This window comes from Heterocephalus glaber, unplaced genomic scaffold (assembly GCF_053883595.1).
Source record: "Heterocephalus glaber isolate CG9 unplaced genomic scaffold, H.glaber_assembly_v1.0 deba00000122, whole genome shotgun sequence".
NCBI lineage: Eukaryota > Metazoa > Chordata > Mammalia > Rodentia > Bathyergidae > Heterocephalus > Heterocephalus glaber.
Window position 1 is genome coordinate 67,753,800 of NW_028258138.1, and position 18,678 is coordinate 67,772,477.

The 18,678-nt window shown below is 36.0% G+C and overlaps 1 protein-coding gene and 1 pseudogene across 2 annotated transcripts in view; both read right to left on the minus strand.

Annotated features, from left to right (window-relative positions):
- The window catches only part of Lsamp (limbic system associated membrane protein), a 2,156,433-nt gene that overhangs the window by 1,939,115 nt on the left and 198,640 nt on the right, over positions 1 to 18,678 (minus strand). The gene's annotated exons all lie outside the window — the stretch shown is intronic.
- LOC147830466 (ubiquitin carboxyl-terminal hydrolase CYLD pseudogene) overlaps positions 1 to 18,678 on the minus strand; it is a 156,780-nt pseudogene continuing 138,102 nt past the window's right edge. The window contains exon 2 of the transcript XR_015450399.1: positions 1 to 18,678. This exon is cut by the window's right edge and continues 91,569 nt beyond it. The product of XR_015450399.1 is annotated as a ubiquitin carboxyl-terminal hydrolase CYLD pseudogene (transcript).

Sequence of the window (18,678 nt, forward strand, 5' to 3'; positions counted from 1 at the left end):
TGTGTTTAGGTGTCAAGTTACTGAGGGGTAGAATGTAGTGGCCAATCTTGATTGTCACTTTGATTGGCTTCAGAGATACCTTGAAGATTAGGAAAGTACTTTCCCAGGTGTTACCAGGTGGGTTGTGGGAGTATAACTTAGGGACAATATCTGATCCCTAGCCCCTTCCTCTTGGCCTTTTGTCCTGCTCTCTACTTCCAGGATGCTATGAATTGAGCAACTTTCCTTTCCCATGCCCTTCTGCCATGATTTCAGCTGACAATGACTGAAATCCCTAAAACATGAATTGAAAAAACCCCTTCTCCTTTAAGTGGTGGGTATCAGGTATTTAGTCTCAGCAATGGAAATGTGAGCAACATAACAAACCTATACAATTAGTATTAGTAGCCTTGTCTCATAATCATGAAAACAAAAGAGATTAATAATAATATAGTTTTTATTTCACAAAGTTGTGAAGGTTTAATGAGATAGTATATGTGGATGGGCTTTACAATTATTATTAGTCAGGTTGAAAAAAACACAAAAAAGAATATCCAAGCATAGTGTTGGTTATTGTGGTTTTGGTTTTTTTTTTTCCTTTTCTGTTCTTACGGAAGAAAACTTTGCTGAGCATCCAAAGGAACCATGAGACTGTAGTCCTGCATCTTTAGCTCACTCTTTGTCCTACCTTATCTATCTGTTTCATTTGGGACAGGGAAGAGTGGTATTTGGACATGTGAGTCAGAGCACAATGCTTAATAAGGCATTTTGATCTGCAGAAGCAGACTTCTATTATCCTGTCCTTTCTAATAATTGTAATAACCACCACCTAGGTAGACAAAAAATGGATTAAATGACATCTTTTTATTTTATTAATGTCCTTCCTAAACATTCAGGTATCTTAACAAAAATCTTGGCATGTGAATATATAACATTCAATGTGAATGTTAAAAAGATTGTTTCCTCCAACCCTAGTCACTGAGCCTCAGCTGATAAAAAGTCTACCTGGTGAAGCAGAGGCTATGTCTAATTTTTATCCACACACAGGCAAGTTTTCACTAGAAGGATTTCTTCTGTGTTGACCCTTGATACACTTGTATATAATATAGGCTTCTCTGATCTCCATCTGTCTCAGGGGCATGATTACAAGCAGGTGGAAACAATAGTCTGGATCATAAAACTAATGCCAATTTCTATGTACCAAGAAGCAGTGGGCAGGGGTTCAGTGAAGGAGGAAAGATGTGAGCCAGGTATTGATCTCAAATTCCCAGATGTTAAGAAGAAATCACTCAGACTTTGTCTGTTCCATATAGATTTCAGGGTGAGATAAGGATGCAGGGGCAGACAAAAGCAAGAGGGAAAATGACAGCCAAAGTGGGGCTGAGGCAAGAGTACCACAGGGTAGAAGAGAGAATGTGCCAGTAAATTTCTGAAGGGAACTGCAGGCTTATGTGTTATCTACAGATTCCCCTTGGAAGTAAGGGTCAGAGAAAGCCACAGGGATGAAACTGTTGCATTTGTGGTGTTCCCCATAGTGCTTCTAAAGGAGATATGCTGATGATTAGACCAAATGATGAGTTTGAAATCCTTTGGGAGTCAAAAAGCCCACCTCAGGCTCACTGACTATGTGCCTCTAACAGATTCAGCAAAGTTAGAGACTCCCAGGGAGCTTAGAAAACCATCAGTGAACATCAGCTCCTCCTCCTCCCTACTAATTCTGACAGCTCCCACCTTGCCTGAGAAGCATTCCTTGGAGTGGAAGTGCCAGCTTGCCTTTCCCATAGGGGCTCTAGGCAGCAGAAAACCAAAATCTTGTGTGGGTGTCACTAGCTTTTTCATTTGTTCTCATTTTGGCACCAGACACTTCTATTTTAACTACTTGGGAGGATATCTCAATAAAATGCCTCTGCTGTGCTCCAGGAGATAGGGATGAGAATCCATTTGCCCTGCTCACTACACTCAACCTTCAACTTTGGTTGATCAGGCGGAGGCCTCAAGGGACTTCAATAAAAAAAGCCAATATTAGGTGTTTGTCAGTTTGGAAAGTACAATAGGCAGTTGTCAAGCACTGTCTGAGTGATATTGGCAAGTAGGCATTTAAATGATTAGCTCACAACCATTTATCAAAATGAAGCCTGATAACATACCAAAAATTATACGCATGCCTCAAATCGTAAATCTCTGGCCCAGCTCTCTCTCCATGCCAATTCAAACTAGTCTTCTGAAAATCCAAATACTGCATATCCCTTGTGAAAAGGACCTTGGTTAATATTTACCAAGATTTTTGTTGTAAAATGATGTTGTGTCTTGTTTCCTTGACCTAAAACTTGAAAGTTACTTGGTGATTACATAATCAGTTAGGTAAATATATGTTTGGAAAGAAATAACTGTTCTCTGCCTCTTATTTCCTTATGGGGACATTTTTCCTAAGGATGCTTCTGGCTTCTCTCCATCTCTTTACTTATCACCCCAGGGGTGATGAGATGGCTTCCCTGATGGTTACATTTGAGAAAAATTACATACATGGGCTCAGTTTCACTGCTCTTTCTTCTAGGAAGTGTCCTTACCATAGTGACCTCAGCCTCCTCAGCTTTCCCTGCTAATAATCATGCAGAGACCTCAGGCTGTGTAACAAGCTACCCAGGCCATCGTGGTCAAGCCTGGAAGAGCCACGACTTCCATCTAAGGGGCTCAGTGTGAACAATCCACGTGGCTCACAAATCCAAAATCTCAACCCCTAGCTCTATCATCACTGATACTACATTTAGGTAACATTCTGGTTTCTGTGTTCCCCTCAGTTTCTTCTTAACTTATCCAGAAGTCAGTCAAAGCAGATGGTCCTACTGACTTGGAGCTCTTTGAAGACACAAATGACTACAGTATAGGAACAATAGCCTTATGACCATGTGAGTAAAATGGCTCTTTTTTAATCTTTTGGAGATAAACTCACTATTATTATAAGAAAAACTGTAACACAGGCACAGGTTTAAGTTGTTAGGTGACAGTAAAATAGAAAAATAATTGGCCAAAACACTGAAAATAAAGCAATGCATAGGAGGTGTTATTGTTTATATCTAGAGGTCCTCACAAAGCTTCATATGCTCATAGGTAGGTCTTTTCGGAGGTGACTGGATCATAGGATATGACAATCATCAGTGGATTAGTTCACTTATGTGTTTATAGTAAGTGTGATGTCTAGTGGCAGAGCCTGGTCAGAGGAGCCAGGACCCTGGAGATGGGCCTGTAAGGGCACCTCTTCTCCCCTCCCTCTCTCTGATTCCTGGATGCCATGATATGAGAAGCAATTCCTCTGTCATTCCCCTGTGCCATGTCATCCTGCCTCAGAGCCAGATGTCAATGCAAGGACTGAGAATACCAAAATGTGAGTTAAAATAAACCCTTTCTCCTGTAAGGTGCTTGTATTGGACATTGTGTCTTAGTGACGAGAAAGTGACTGAACAGGAGAATTTTCAAAGAAGCAAATATAGTACTAAAATATATAAATCACACATCATATTTTCTTTTTAGGCACTTTATAGAATGAATTTCAATGACTAAGGTTTCATCGTGCAGATAAGTTGTCACATATGTATGCACATCACGTTTATTAGTAGCCAAGTAAGATTGTGGAGAAAAACCAGATAATATATGTAAAAAATCTCTTTGGAAATAATAAAGTACTATGGAATGCTGATATGAACTGTCCTATGACTATTTCTCTTATGATTTGATCTAAACTATCCCCCAAAAGCCTCATGGTTTTGGAAGGTCAAGGAATCATGGCTATTGGGTACTATATATTGGAAAGAGTTGGGGTCTGGTTAGCAGTAGGTCACTCAGAGAATGACTTGAGAAGATATTTATTCTCCCTACCTCTTCCATTCTAGTTTCCTGACCACCATGGGTTGAGCATATTTTTCCATGACATGGGCCTTCTGCCATCTTGTTTCTGATCATGGACTGAAACTAGGAGCCAAAATACACCTCTCTTCCTTTAAGGTGCAGACGTCCAATATCGTGTCCCAGTGACAGGAGGCGAGTAAGAGCATTGCTTTTTTGAAATGTTCAGTCAGGAAAGACTGAGATTTTTGATATGGAGAAAATCTCAAAATATTGAATTGAGATCACAACTTTTTTCAGTACCTCTAAGATGTTTATTCCTTGTTGAATAAAAATGCACATAATTTTCTGATGATAAGTATATATACTATTATAAATTGATATTTTGTAATTATGGTAATTTGTAATCTCAAAACCTTAATGCCATACATATGTTCATTGTACTATGAGTATTTTGCTATTAGGAAACATGTTGATTTTTGGCACATTTTCCCATGAACGTGCCTGTTAGCAGTATTCTGATCTGTTTTCCTGTTTGTGCCAGGCACATGCAGAAACTGCCAACAAATGGCCATCCTACCTAGAATACTTGTAGGAGACAGACAAAGTGAGTCTGGACCTTTGCTCTCTCTAAGAAAAGAGCTGAGTACAACATCTTATTCAAGACAAAACATCTGTCTCCACATATGATCGCCATGTTCACAGGCCCGACCCATGAGAAAAGCATCACATCTTTGTACCACTCAATTATTTCGAGTGTGGTACACACAAACAGTGATTGGAAATTCTTCCAGTCAAAAAGTTCCATAGCCAATATGACAATTAATTTTCAAGAAGTACCCATAAGAAGTGTCTGCCCGCTTGACTGAACTCATTTGGCTTTAGGGGCAGGCGTGCTCCGGCGGTGTTTCTGGAATGCAAGTCATAGAAGGGAGTTCCAGGGTCTATTCCTCCACAGAAAAGATTTGCTTCTTTAATATGTGTGCATTTACTTATAATGAATATTGCCCCAATTTCCAAAGTGATTCAACAGAAGAATATGTCTATATAGTTCCCATATTCTTTCATTCTTGGTTCATTTTGGTTCCTATATTATTTTTCAGTGTAATTGTTTTTGCATGCAGCAATATTTCCTGTAATATTAATTCTATGTATTTTTGTCACTATCTTCATGATATACATGAAGGAGAATGATAATACATTAATCAAACACTTTATACAAACAAGTGCATGTGTCTGCTGACCTTGTTGTTTTGTAAAGATAAATATGTGTTTTGTTTGTGCATATGCATATACTTTTTTATTATGGAACTCTTACATCTCAAGAGAAATTTAGATTTACAGAAAGAAATCCTGTCTCCCATGAGAATTTAATAGTTAATTTTTAATTTATTTTTACTGAAGATTTATAGCCAAACCACTAACACTTCTTTCTATCAACTCAAAATCTGCTTTCAGTATAAACATGGTTAAAGGATATGGATGATATATATGTAAGGAGAAGGAAAAAAAGGACAACTTCTCCAAGAGTCTCTGAAGAGGAAAACAACAATGGAAGACATAAGTGTGAGAGGAACAGATGGGCAAGCAGAGTTTTGCCTTCTCTGTGACACTGTGCACTTATTATTCACATGAGAACTAATTTATAAACCCAGATAGTGTTTATAAACTCTCCCCTCCTAATGGAAATGAAAGCATTAATACAACCAGAGGATTCTTTACTTTCCAGGTTTTAATTAAAATCACAGGCGTTAAGAAGCAAAAGTGTCTTCTTGGAATACAAGTCTAATGAAGTATTTCCCTGCCTAACCCCATGCTCTGTGTGTAGTCCCAGCTTTCTGGCATCAGCAATTTGAAAATCCAGCCCCTATGTAACCAAGAGAGCTCTCTCGGAAAATTAGAAAAGCAAATTACACCTCATTTTTTTCCAATAAATATAGTTGCCAAGTCAGAGCCAAGAAAAAATAATAGCAAGTCATATGTAAAACAGACACGCACACAACCATGCACGAGCCTTAGAACATGATGTCTTAATTGGCTACCTGGAGGACTAGAGGCAAATGTGTTTGTTTTCCACATGCTGAGTAGACAACTTGAAAGAGAAAGGGAAAGGTGTCAGGTTGGAAAAATAGAAATGTGGAAATAGATCAGAAGCAATCTAAGCAATAAGAGTGAAAGTGAGTGGGGGTAGAGAAAATGATCGGGCAGACTAATATCACACCAGCAACAGGAGAATTGAACATTAACTCTCACACCAGATGCTGGAGAAAAGTATTCCTGGAGCACTGGGAAGCAAACTGGCTAAAACACCCACCATGTCTCTGTCATTCAGCCCACATATTTTTCACTTTTTACCTTTTAAAGGTGTCATGTAATTTACATGTAGGGAAATAACATTTGTGGGGAAACTACATTGGCCTCATTGTGAGCAGAAAGGAGCACCAAACTATGCATTCACTCAAAGAGTTCCAGCTGCTTTGCTTAGTGAAAATAATGGTGATGGAAAAGATGATGATGATGATGATAATGACATAAATAAAGACAGTACCTGTATAATATTAAGGAGCCGTGCTATATCAAACAAGGTACTAGGTGTTTTAAAATGATCTTTTCTAATTCATATAACAACCCTGGGAGGTAGGTTTAATAAACCTTTAATAGCTTAGACATATGAATTACTCATAAGTATACAACTATTTAGTGACAAGCTCTGTTTAAAAAGGGGGCTTTAAAATAATAGTATTTTAATTGTCCTTGAATTCTAAAACACACATTAGCACACATACACTATACACACACATATATTTCCACATATGTATGAAAGGAATGGATGTGAGAAGGAAGTGACATTTACTTAATGCCGACTTTTCCCAGGTACCTACTGGATTCACTTTTTTATATTACGTCAATTCATAGTCTCTGGTAGAGTCACCATATTCACCAAGACAGACTTTCTCTTCATTAGCCCTATCCTGTGAAAGGTATTTCTCTGCAAGCCTATTTTACTGAAGATTGAACTCTTCAAACAGACAAATAAAATTTCTAAAAGAAATTAGGTTATGGGTAGTGAAAAATTCATATATTTGCAAATATATTGATTTAAAATATAGTAGGGGTCAGGAATAGGAGCTAACTTCACAAAGATGTGCAGCAGTGGCTGTCATGGTGGTGTAGTTTTATAACACAAGCATTTCTCACTTCAATATTGCAACTGAATTCCTAGAAGTATTCATTTGAAACACCATATGGATATTATTTTAGCAAACAAATATTGGTCCCTGATTTACTTATAAATTTAAAGTGTCATATAATGAGCTTTGTTAAATCCTAACTGTCAAATATTGGGATTCATTCTCTAAGACATGTGTGCCCACAGGATGGATATATTCCAGTCATGAGACTTAAGTGTAGGGAAACAGAGTATAGAGTAATTCATTATTTGCCATTAATCCAGTATGGCTGTCAGAAGAACTGAAATACACAGGCAAAGTGATCATAAAATACATTGTTTTAGATACAGAGTCACAATAACAGTTTATTTGAACATCCAGAGTAGGTTCCATACTGAATATCAGGCACAAAAACGGCTAGTATTTGTCTTCAAGGGTTTCTGTTTAAAAATTGATACATTCATTCTAAGTGCATAAAAATGCACGAAATAATAATAATTAAAATGTTTTCATTCTCATGCTCTTTGCATATGTTCTTAAATTTTCGAGTCAATATTACTGTAAATACAACTACAGACCATAAAACTAGTCAATCACTCTTCTTTATTGCTTACTGAACATGTGCTGTATGAGCCTAAATGGCTATAAATAGAACTGAATTTTTACCAAGTAGGTATTTCCCTAATAAAATCAGACCCTGTACTCATATACTTGTTATACCTTTTTAAAAAAATTCATGGTTTTCACGGGTTTTTTTGCTATTGATTTAAATAATAAAGTATGCATTCTCTGGAATTTTTAATGATTTTTAAAAATATATTTTAAAATTACATTTAATTAACTCCTACTATATATGAGGAATTATGCTAACAAATTACAAGCTATTACAGTCCATTTTAATTCTCATAGCACTTTATATGATAGACATCTCTTTCCACTTTACAAGCGAGAAAACTGAGAACCAGATATTTTGCCAACCAATTCAAGAGTATACAACCGATGAATAGGTTAAACTCCACAGCTTTCTGATTTCCATACAAGTAACATGCTTATGATGACAAAAACATGGTGTTGAGTCAAGCTTTGAATAAACTGAGTGATCAAGCTAGGTAACACCATGCTATGATTTGGATATAAAATGTCCCTCAAAACTTTCATTTGTACAGAGGTGCAGCATTCAGAAAGGAACTGGATCACGAAAGTGCAAGCATTGTCAGTGGCTCAATCCATAGATGAGTTCCTAGCTCAATGGGCTATTTGGAGATGGAGGCAGGTCAATGGGGGTGCCTCTGAAGGGCCTCCCTATTTCCCTTCTTCTTGCTTTCTCTGGCTATTTCTTGCTCTCTGCTTCCTAACTACCATAACATGAGCACCTGTCTTCTACTATTCTCTTCTGCCATGATGATTCAGCCTTGGAACTAGTCCATGATGGGCTGAAATCTTTGAAATCATGTGCTAAAATAACCTTTGATCCTCTGTTATCCTCAGGTACTTTGGTCACAATGACACAAAGCTGACCAGTACATATCATCTGGGTCAGAATTAAAGAGGAAAGTACTCAGAGTGAATTGCATGTTTGATTCTTCATATAATTATATCCTCTATATCAACAAATAAATGTTTAACTAAGCAAGTGCGGTGGTGCATACCTTTAATTCCAGCCACTTGTGAGGCTGAGATGGCAGGATTGCAAGTTGGAAGCCAACCTGGGCAAGATAACAAGACTCTGTCTCAAATATTAAAAAGTTCTGGGGTTTCATTTCAATGGTAGGAAACCCCTGGGTTCAAGCCCCAGTAACAAAAAAACAAAAAACAACAAAAAAATCTGTTTTATAATACAAGAAGTAATATTATTAGAATAAAGGCATGAAAATCTATAATAGTAAGTTTTATGCATCTGCTGTAACTTATTCATTTAATCTTTGTTCTCTTCATTTGATAAGTCTCTACCACTTGGCCTGGGAAGAGGTTGGGAATTAAATCTGAAATTCTTTTATGGTGAATCTTCAGTAGCATTGGCAACGTTCAATGATATTTGAAGAGTCAAAGGAAAAGCAGGCTGTTTAGACATCCTACTATATAACAGCAGGGTCCATAGGTGAGCCAGAAAAGGAAGGAGTTATTTTCTGTCTCTTTTGTCCATAATCAGGATTCATCCATGTATGTATGTCACAAGCAATAATGTCAGTTCCTTGTCAAGTTCAAAGGAAAATAGGTGTGAATTCTATTAGTCACTGTGAGAATAATTACATGCATACAGTGCTAGAAACTTCACATTCATGGAGCAGAGAAGATGAAAAAAGGAATCAAGATGTGTCATGTATATGTACTAGCACCCTACAATGAATGTAATCATTATGTACTGCAAATGTATATTAATAAAAATAATGATTAAAACATAAAATAACATTAAAAATGAAAAAAGGATGCAAGTAACTAATCTACACTGAAGAATGAATATCCCCAGAATGACAATCCCTATCAGTTTATGTGATTTGTGTGCCTATTTTCTGTAATTTAGAGAAAAAAAAACTTGAACCAAGGATCACATTGAAGAAAAGCAGTAGAATGGGTTCTTCGTTTTGAGTCATACAATGTTCTGTGATTTTTCTTCCTAGTAGTTGTAGCCAATCCTAAATTGAAGCATATGTGTGTGTCCTATCTTATATTTGATTTGGTACATACTTACATGGATGATGTACAATCAAAAATCAGGTGAATATCTAAATTAAAAAATGACAGTAGCCTAGAGGCACGAGGTCCTGAATTCGATCCTCAGTACAAAAAAAAATGACAGTAAAAGACACATTGTCATTAATCTTGAGATACTTCCTTTCACTTTGAATATGCTTGTCCCATCATTCTTACCACTTTCTGAAGCAGTTGTGCTAATCTTTCATATCTCTAATTGTGCATTCATAAGGTCCTTCAAGCTCTTGATTCAATTCAAAGTGTTTACCATTCATGATCAGTTTGACTTTGGGTAAGAGCTGGAAGTCACAGGATGCCAGATCCAGTAAACAAAGTAGATGAGGACACTTCATAATGTTTTATTTGACAGAAATTGCCATACAGAAATGTGTGACAGAGTGTTGCAGAGCAATGCCATATTTAGTTGCCCATTTTAAGGTCATTTGCTATGTGAATCATTTCTTAACTGTTAAACTCTTACAATTCGGAGTTCACCCTAGTGTTCCTGGGTACAAAATCAACTTGCACGTTTCCATCAAATTCAAATAACACAGCACCACCTTGCTGTTGGATCTTGACTGATATACTTTTTTTTTTTTTTTTTTGCATGAGAACTGGGTAATTTCCACTAGAGAACTCTGGACCTTGGTCTTATGATCATAATCAGAGACTCAAATTGTATCTCCTGTGATGACATTTCTTAAAAAGCTGAAATCTGAAGTGTCATGAAAATGGTAATTCAATGAAACTGACAGCATTTCATGTTATTGCATTGTAACTCATGAATTACCACACACTTTAAAAGACACCTCTCACCTGTAGCTTGCAATCCACTGAGTGCACCAAATAAGTCAGAACTTGTCACACTGTCACTTAGGGTTTGTACATTGTTTCTGGTGCTGAAGATCCATGCCTTTTTGTTAGGTGGAGTGGATCAACAGTATTCACTATATTTTTCTTATCATAGCAAGTATGTGCCAAAGTGAGTGCCAAACTGTTAAGCTCCTTGGAGAACAATGGAGAATGAACAATGTCAACAGAACGTGTCATTACAAAAAGTTTTTTTCATATGTAAAGATGGGGCTGTCTGAAGGACTGTACCTGCCAAGATCTGATTTCCCAGGGAAGATGGGGCCTGCACAGCAAAGGTGAGAGGAAGGGACCAAACAGGGGACACATGAAAGCAAGACTCAGCAGGGTGACAGATATGAATGGCTTTGTGAAAACATTTTCCTCATCTTTCCATTTCATGGTTGGATGACTTCAATATTTTTATGGACCCTCCCAACCCCAACCCCACCTTTTGTAAATGTTTTATGTAATGTCAGCCTATCACCACGCCAGTACAAAGAACATGACGGGCACGCTGCCAACAGTCACCCTGAAGAGGGACTAGCAGAATCACAGGCTGAGAGAACTGATGGGGACATGGAAACATACATTCCTAAGGTAAACTAGAATAGAAACATCAGGCAGTTAGACAGCAGATCTCAGACATTTTGTTCAGGGCTGAATCTGCTATTGCTACCAAAAGGGCTGTGGACAAGGGGATGCCTGTCACAGTTACAGATTCTCTAGTGGGTGAAATAGAGGTAGGAGTGACAGAGCCACCTATCAGCCACACCAGAGATGATCGATGAGCCAGAAAAACCAGGCAGAGAAGCCCAGCCTCTCTCCAGAATCCATTCATCATTTCCAATCTCTCTCTGTCTCTGTCTCTGCCTTGCTCACACTGCAGCTAATCACTAGTGATAGATGAGGGTAGATATTCACTCTTTCCTTCAGGTACCCAATTGCATTTTCTCTCGCTTGTCACCAGGACTATCATCCATTTCTCAATTCATCCTTTATTCAAATAAAAAAAGAGCCAAACCTTTCTTAGAACTGTGAAGGCAAGAATATTGAGGATGAGGTTGGAAAGGAAGAGAGGATCAAAGGATGTCATTGTTTTATTCATAAAAGGACAGAGAAAACATGTTTCTAGGAAGAGCCTGTTGAGAAAGCAGGATTGAGTGTTTAAAGTTCAAATAAAAGTGCAATGAAATTAGAGACCCAGAAATACCACACATTGGCCAAAATCTAGCTCAATCTCTGTGTCCCCACTTGAATTGAGTGTAGTCATTCCGACTGAATCAGCAGTATCACCTAATCATGACTTTGGATGATATGTGCAAGCCTTTGCCATTTGTATAGATGTATTATTCTCTCACTCAAATAGAAAAGGATAAGTTTTGACCATAATTCATTTTATCATCTTCATCACTTCACTGAGTCAGTGAGTAAAGTTCCAAAATTAATACTACAGCTGAGTCTGTGTAAATGCAGTAAGGCTAGAAAATTCAGTGCATCATGCTGGCTAGGATTCATCTTTAGAACAAGGACACATGGTGGATACTCAACACACTGGACCCAGCATTTGTAAGTGAAGCCAAAACAGCCTCACATGAAACAACCAGATTGAAAATATTGGTGCTAATAGCTTTGGTGGTACATATAAGGGGCATTTTTAATCAGATATAATACCTGAGGATGGTTATGTTGCTGAAAATGATAAGGTGATCATAACAAAGATAGCGATCCATGCAAAGGTTACAACCACAAAGAAGGCACACTTGGGACATGTGATACATAAAGGACTTCTCTTTCTCAATTAACTCTTCTAGCCTGATTTCAAGCAGTTCATGGACCCCTTTCCTACAAAAGACTCATATCCCTGAACCTTAAAAGTTGGAACTCCTGCAAGCTAAACTTAAGTCAGTCTCTGTTTGCAAAACTGCCTTTGCAACAGACCCTTCAGGACCAGGCATTTCTATTTCAAAGAAGTCTTCCTGCATTAAAAGTAGTATACTTCCATTTATACATGCGCTCATTCAGAAATGCATTGTTGAATTAAACATGGAAAACGGTTTTGGCTATCATATTTTACACCACCTCAAGTGAGATAAGATAATCATAAAAAGAGAAACCATGCACTAATGTTAATAATGTTTATAGACTCACTGATTATCAGATTTTCAAGAGTTGATTTTATTTATTTATTTATTTATTTATTTATTTATTTTGCTTTCACACTCACCTACATTCCCAATCATTTTATTTCATTTTATTTTATTATAATTTTTATTCTTAAACAGGGTCTTGCTAAGTTGATGAGTTGCGGAGGGTGGGTTCAGATTTGTGTTCCTCCTGTCTCAGCCTTCCAGAATGTTGAGATTATAGGTATGCACCACCATGTGGAGAAAGAAGACATTTTTCAATGTTTATAGTTGAAAACAATTTAAATTAAGAAAAAGTATTACATGTGTTCTTACTCTGCAACAAATCTAAATGTACATTCCTAGTATTACATCTGTCTTCATGCAGTTTATATTTCTGTAATCAGAGTCTGTATTTAAGAGTATAAATTGGAAGCCTAGAGGTTAAATAGATGAAGAAATAACAATAGATGGGAGGGATCCTCTCATTTCTATCAATATTTCTAAACTATAGTTGATTTTTACTATAGTGTATAAAACATTCAGACTTGTTCCCCTGACAGCTATAATGTTTCTCCTTGATAAGACTGTTAGTTTTCAGCATTAATATTGCTTTAAAAGTAATGCTTTTAAAGGATATAGTGATCTTATTAGGAAAGTAATACTGGAAAAAATCAATTCAGCATGACAAATTAGAAAAATGAATGAAGCCCCTCGGGGATTGAAATCATCATTACTTGGCTCTTCCTCGCCTAAAGTCAACACCATCTTCTCCCCATTACAAACAAAGTGCCCTGAATGTTACCCTGACAATAGGTATGACTGTAGGTGAAATAACTAGACTGTGTTTCTTATGGTACAGTTATTAAAATTGCTTCAGCAGCCACATTTTCCACTGAAATTATTTTGTGACAATAAACCTTTATGAAAAAACAAGAAAAAGTCAACTATGAAGCAAAGAATTTGATTAAAGCCTTGTATTCCAATCTATGTTCACGAGAAACCTGGAATTTTCACATGAATTGACTCTAAATAAACATTTGGTATTTTCAAGTCATAAATAAAAAACAAAAAATTTAATATTCAGACCCTTGATTATCAAATGATTTTCCAATCCTTATTCAATAGATTATTATTTACCCTGAAATTTTGTTTTAATTTTATAAAATGCATTCTAAGAATTATTTCCATACAGGAAAGTTCTAGAATTACTAGCACACAGTGACTTTCTTTTCTTGTTCTATCAGAATGGCCCCCTTTCCTGACAAGAGCAGATAGCCTATGCAAGAAGCATGAACCTATAAAGGCAGCATCCTTAGGTGTTGTACTCACCCAAAAGCACAAATATTTGGGTAAGTATTGACATTTCACCCTTCATTGATGCTAAAATTTACCACTGAGTTCCTATAATAAAAGCTTATGTCTTCATCCTTTTTCTTATTAATCCTATTATGCTTGTCTTTATGAGCTCTCTGAGTTTCTGTCACTCCCTCCAGGGCTCAGCTGCAAATGAGATTTTACATCTCAGTGTAAAATAACCCGAACATTTTTCTATAAAATTAAATAAAAGTCCTCTATCCTGGCACTACATGCCTAGAATCTAATTTCTGGAACCAATGTATTTCTCAATGCCTCATTGTCTTCTAGCCATCTCACTGTCCTTAGCATTGAGGGTTTTTTTTTTTCTCTTCTTCCTCTTCTATTTTTCTTTTTCCTTTTGCATGAAAATGGTTTATTGGTATGGGAGGAAGACAGAGCAGAGTTGGATGTAGAGAGTGGACTGTGGACAGCAGATTCCCAGAGTTCCATGCCCACTCTTTTGAGATGTCACATGACTAGGACTAGAAGTTACTTTCTCCTGCTATTTCTGTACTTTGTAGATAACCAGCCTGTTCTTCAATACCTTTCTAATGTCTCTGTTTCTGGCAGTATGTGCCCGTGGTTTCAGTGTGAGCTACACACAACAATAACCTGTCACAATTTATTCTTCAGAAGGGATTAGAGATTCTTAAAAAGAAGGAGGAAAAAGTAAGTCCTGGTTTGACCCTCTAAGGAGTTTCAGGAATCAGGAGCTAACTCTCCTAATGGACCTGGGTCCAAATACACAAGCCACCCAAATGCCAGGCAACTTGAGAGTCCTTTAGAGCACACCATCCAGTACAAGGAGGCATGATAAAATGTAGATAGAATTTCCACTTTCTTTTTCTAATACCACATAGTATGAAATTCTTATAAATAGTGATATTTTTAAAAATAACAATAGGAAGTGATTCAAATATTTTGTATCCCTTTCAAGATCCTGATTAAATTTAGGTCACAGGTACAATGCTAATAAAATTCAGCTTTCTGAGGTTTATACTTATAAATAAAATGGCAATGTGTGGCAGTGAATTATGTGCAATTGGAAAAAGCAAATAAATCACAGTGTGGTGAAAGTATATTAAATTGTCATCCTAGATATTTTTTCTGAGCCAAAGAAAAACTATACTTCTTAGATTTCATAAATTACTTTGGAGTTTGTAAATGTACTCTAAGCCCAATATGTTTAATCACTTTTAATAAAAGAGCCTATATAGAGATACAAACATGAATGGCTTTAGAAAGTAATGTTAAAATGTGACATAGCTGGATGAAAAGTGACACTGTGTGTCCAGAACAGAGGTAAACTAGCCAGATGTTCATTACTAACTAAACATATTTATATTCTATAGCAAAATTAAATAAAATTAAGGCCAAATAATTTGTGGTTCTTGGTCATCTGTTTAATAACCATGAGGTAAAGTAGAGCCTAATGCTTCTTTTAAAATTCAATGAGTTTATTAGTGTACACAATTATTTTGAAATTGTCTACAGCTGAACAGACATGATGATATAAAATGCTTCAATGAGAGTAAAAAACCCCACTAACATTGAACTAGTTTTATTAAATATTTTACTTTGGGAATTTATTCTAAAACCTTCTAAGTTTCTGGTTGGATAAAAAATAATTCTTACTAGAAGGGATTCCTCTATAGAAAATAGAATCTTAATGGGAGTATTATATTCATGATCATATCACACAAAGATGACTGAATGTGCAGTTGTATATTAGTTATAAAAGAAGGATTTAATGCATATATTAAAGGCCTGGAAGTAGTCCTTGGAAACGTAAATATATCTGCTACTGATATTATTTTTTATGTCATCATAGAAAGCAAAATGGATTGAGAATATATCATGGAGAAGAAAATCTAGTTGCTTTCTGAATGACATAAAATCTATTCAAGAGATATTTTACTTTGATTATATAAATTCATAAGAGATATATAAGATATTTAAAATTGAGGGAAAAGCAAATCAATAGTAAGCAAATAATAATTATTAAAATAATCACTTTAAAAATACTATGGTCAAAATGTTTCCGGGTTACACTGACAGAAGGATATAATTATATTTTGAAGTATCAAAGACAATTTTAAATAGGCTCAGATTGAAAAAATATATATTTTCTCTTCTGTTGGTGTTTCTCCTGGATAAAAATAGAAATCTTTAAGACTCCGCATTGGATTTGCAAATATTCACTGATTATTATTTGAACTAGCCATTCGTGATCTTATATTTCTTCTATAGAACAGAAAAAGCTCTTAATTATCCTACTGTCCTCTGTAGAGAGGTACTTTTTAAAGGTTATTTTACCTTAAGCCTAGAACCAATGTGTCAAACAAATGCAAGCATGAGTTTATGTCTCAAAATTGACTCTTTATCCCATAGATGGGTGAATCTCTATTTCCCACATGCCAACGCTTTGGAGCAAATAAGAATTTCAGGAGCTCCTAATCCATTGGTATATGCAATCTAACTGTTTAGTTCAACCTTTTAAAAAGTCTTCAATCATCTGACTTTACCATGTCTATCTAAGGTAATTTTTTTCTAAATAAGACAGGTTCATATTCTCCCCATCTATACACAACCATCTGTAGTGTAAAAGGCTTTTTTCTTCACTTAGTTCCTCTTACCTAGTATTCTCTTTCTTGTCTCACTGTCTACACAAATCTCAACCACTCCTATCCAAACTAAAATACTAATTCTTTCATAAAGGCTTAGCATATAACCCCACTCTTAGCTGATCTCTTCTGAATTTCTGAAGAACACAGGATATGTCCAACACTCCCTATGTATTCTATCTGAATATTTAACCTTTTTTCCTAAGTATATTATAATCTCTCTGCAGATTGAACCCATTTAAAAAAAACTGTCTGAATATCTCTCTGTACCCAGTAGGGCTCAAACTGTCTAATAGTTTTTTCAGAAGAAAAGGTTAAAAAAAAAAGTCACCGAACATATTATAATGGGTATTTGAAAAAAATGATCTTATTAATGAAATGAGAAAATATTTGTATATATAAGTATGTTTTGGGGTTAGCACATAAAACATATTTAAACAAATACATCCTGAACATTTTGCTTTGGGAGGAAATAAAAAGAAAAAACAGCCCCTGTCTAGATTGTATGACTTCCTGTGCCTCTATGTTAATTAAGGCTGAAACCATCTCCTTGTCATAGGATGGCTGTTTGCCTAATGCTGAAGAATTCCTCAATGACCTCAACTGAAATGGAAAGGGTAAGGCAATATTGGTTAAACCATTCCATGGAAGTTCTCTTGAAACTGCTAACACACAACTGTCTTGAACAGAAGCCAGACCCAGTTTAACTAATTTTACATTCAGATATTAATAATGCATGATAAGCCATGTCTGATGTAACAAATTGCAATAACTATTAAGCCATTTGCCCATCCAATCTATCTGATTAATCATGACACACCATGTGACAAAGACAAACCTCTCAATTTTTTAAGAAAGCTAAGTGAATTGAAAATAGACTAAACCCAATATTTCTCATTGGTATTAATGAACCTGAATGCTGATTCACAGACTCCCTAGCTAGCAAGAACTGAAGGAATCCCATTACATTCCCCTTTCCTGTGTCCCCAGCCAAGTTCCAAGTAAAAGACAATACTCATTTACAATTAGGTTTGCAATGTAGGCTCTTCTCTTCAGGAAGGCAAGGAGCTAGAAAAGTTGAACCTAAAAACATCCCAAAGGAAAGCAAGGTAGCCTGTCAGTGGGTCTATGTTGAATAATATCTCCTATACCCTCTCTCACTAGCTAAGATCCACAAGAAAACATGGAGGACAGATCTTCAAGCACTCAAACGAAAGTTTAATGTGGTCTCCAAGTTTATCAAAAACAAACTGTTAAAAAGCCCACAATGCAGCAGGTTTAAAAAGCCCCCAACTAATGATATAATGAGACTTTACCTGGTTTCCCTATAATCTGCTGCATCTACACTAGAATTTGGCATTTGAAAAATTTGCAATGACCAGCACTGGAGCACATAATCCCCCTTAGCTTCTCCAGTGGCATTATGTTCTTCATAACTATACACATACAAATGCTTTGATGTCAAAAAAAGATTCAAACCTGCCCTGCAAGCATAAGGTCCCAAGTTCAATCCCAGTACCAAAAAAAAAAAAAAAATTCTACTTTCTACTTTCTTTGCTATTTAATGTTTCTATGAGGCTTTGGTTACGTAGACCATGAAAGCATTATTCTTTTCAGTTTAAATTTTTTATTTTAATTGCTAAATAAAAACAAAAATTATACTTATTAACGAGGTACAGTATAACGTTTTGATACATGTATACACTATATAATGTTTAACTCAGATTAAACATATTTATCTACTCATTTAACATTTATTTATGATAAAAACTTCCAGAATCATTTTTCTAGCTCTCTGAAATGTATAATATATTATCTTTATCCATATTCACCCTACTGTGCAATAGCACAACAAAACTTCTTGCTTCTTATCTAACTGTATCTTAGTACCCACTTACTCAACCTTTCCTTACCTCCCTTTCCATGCTGTCCTCACTCTTTGGTAATCACCATTCTATTTTAATCTTCTATGTGATCAACTAATGTACATCCGATTGCTTAGTACTGGCTTAACTGCCTGTGAAATAATTAGCAGAACAG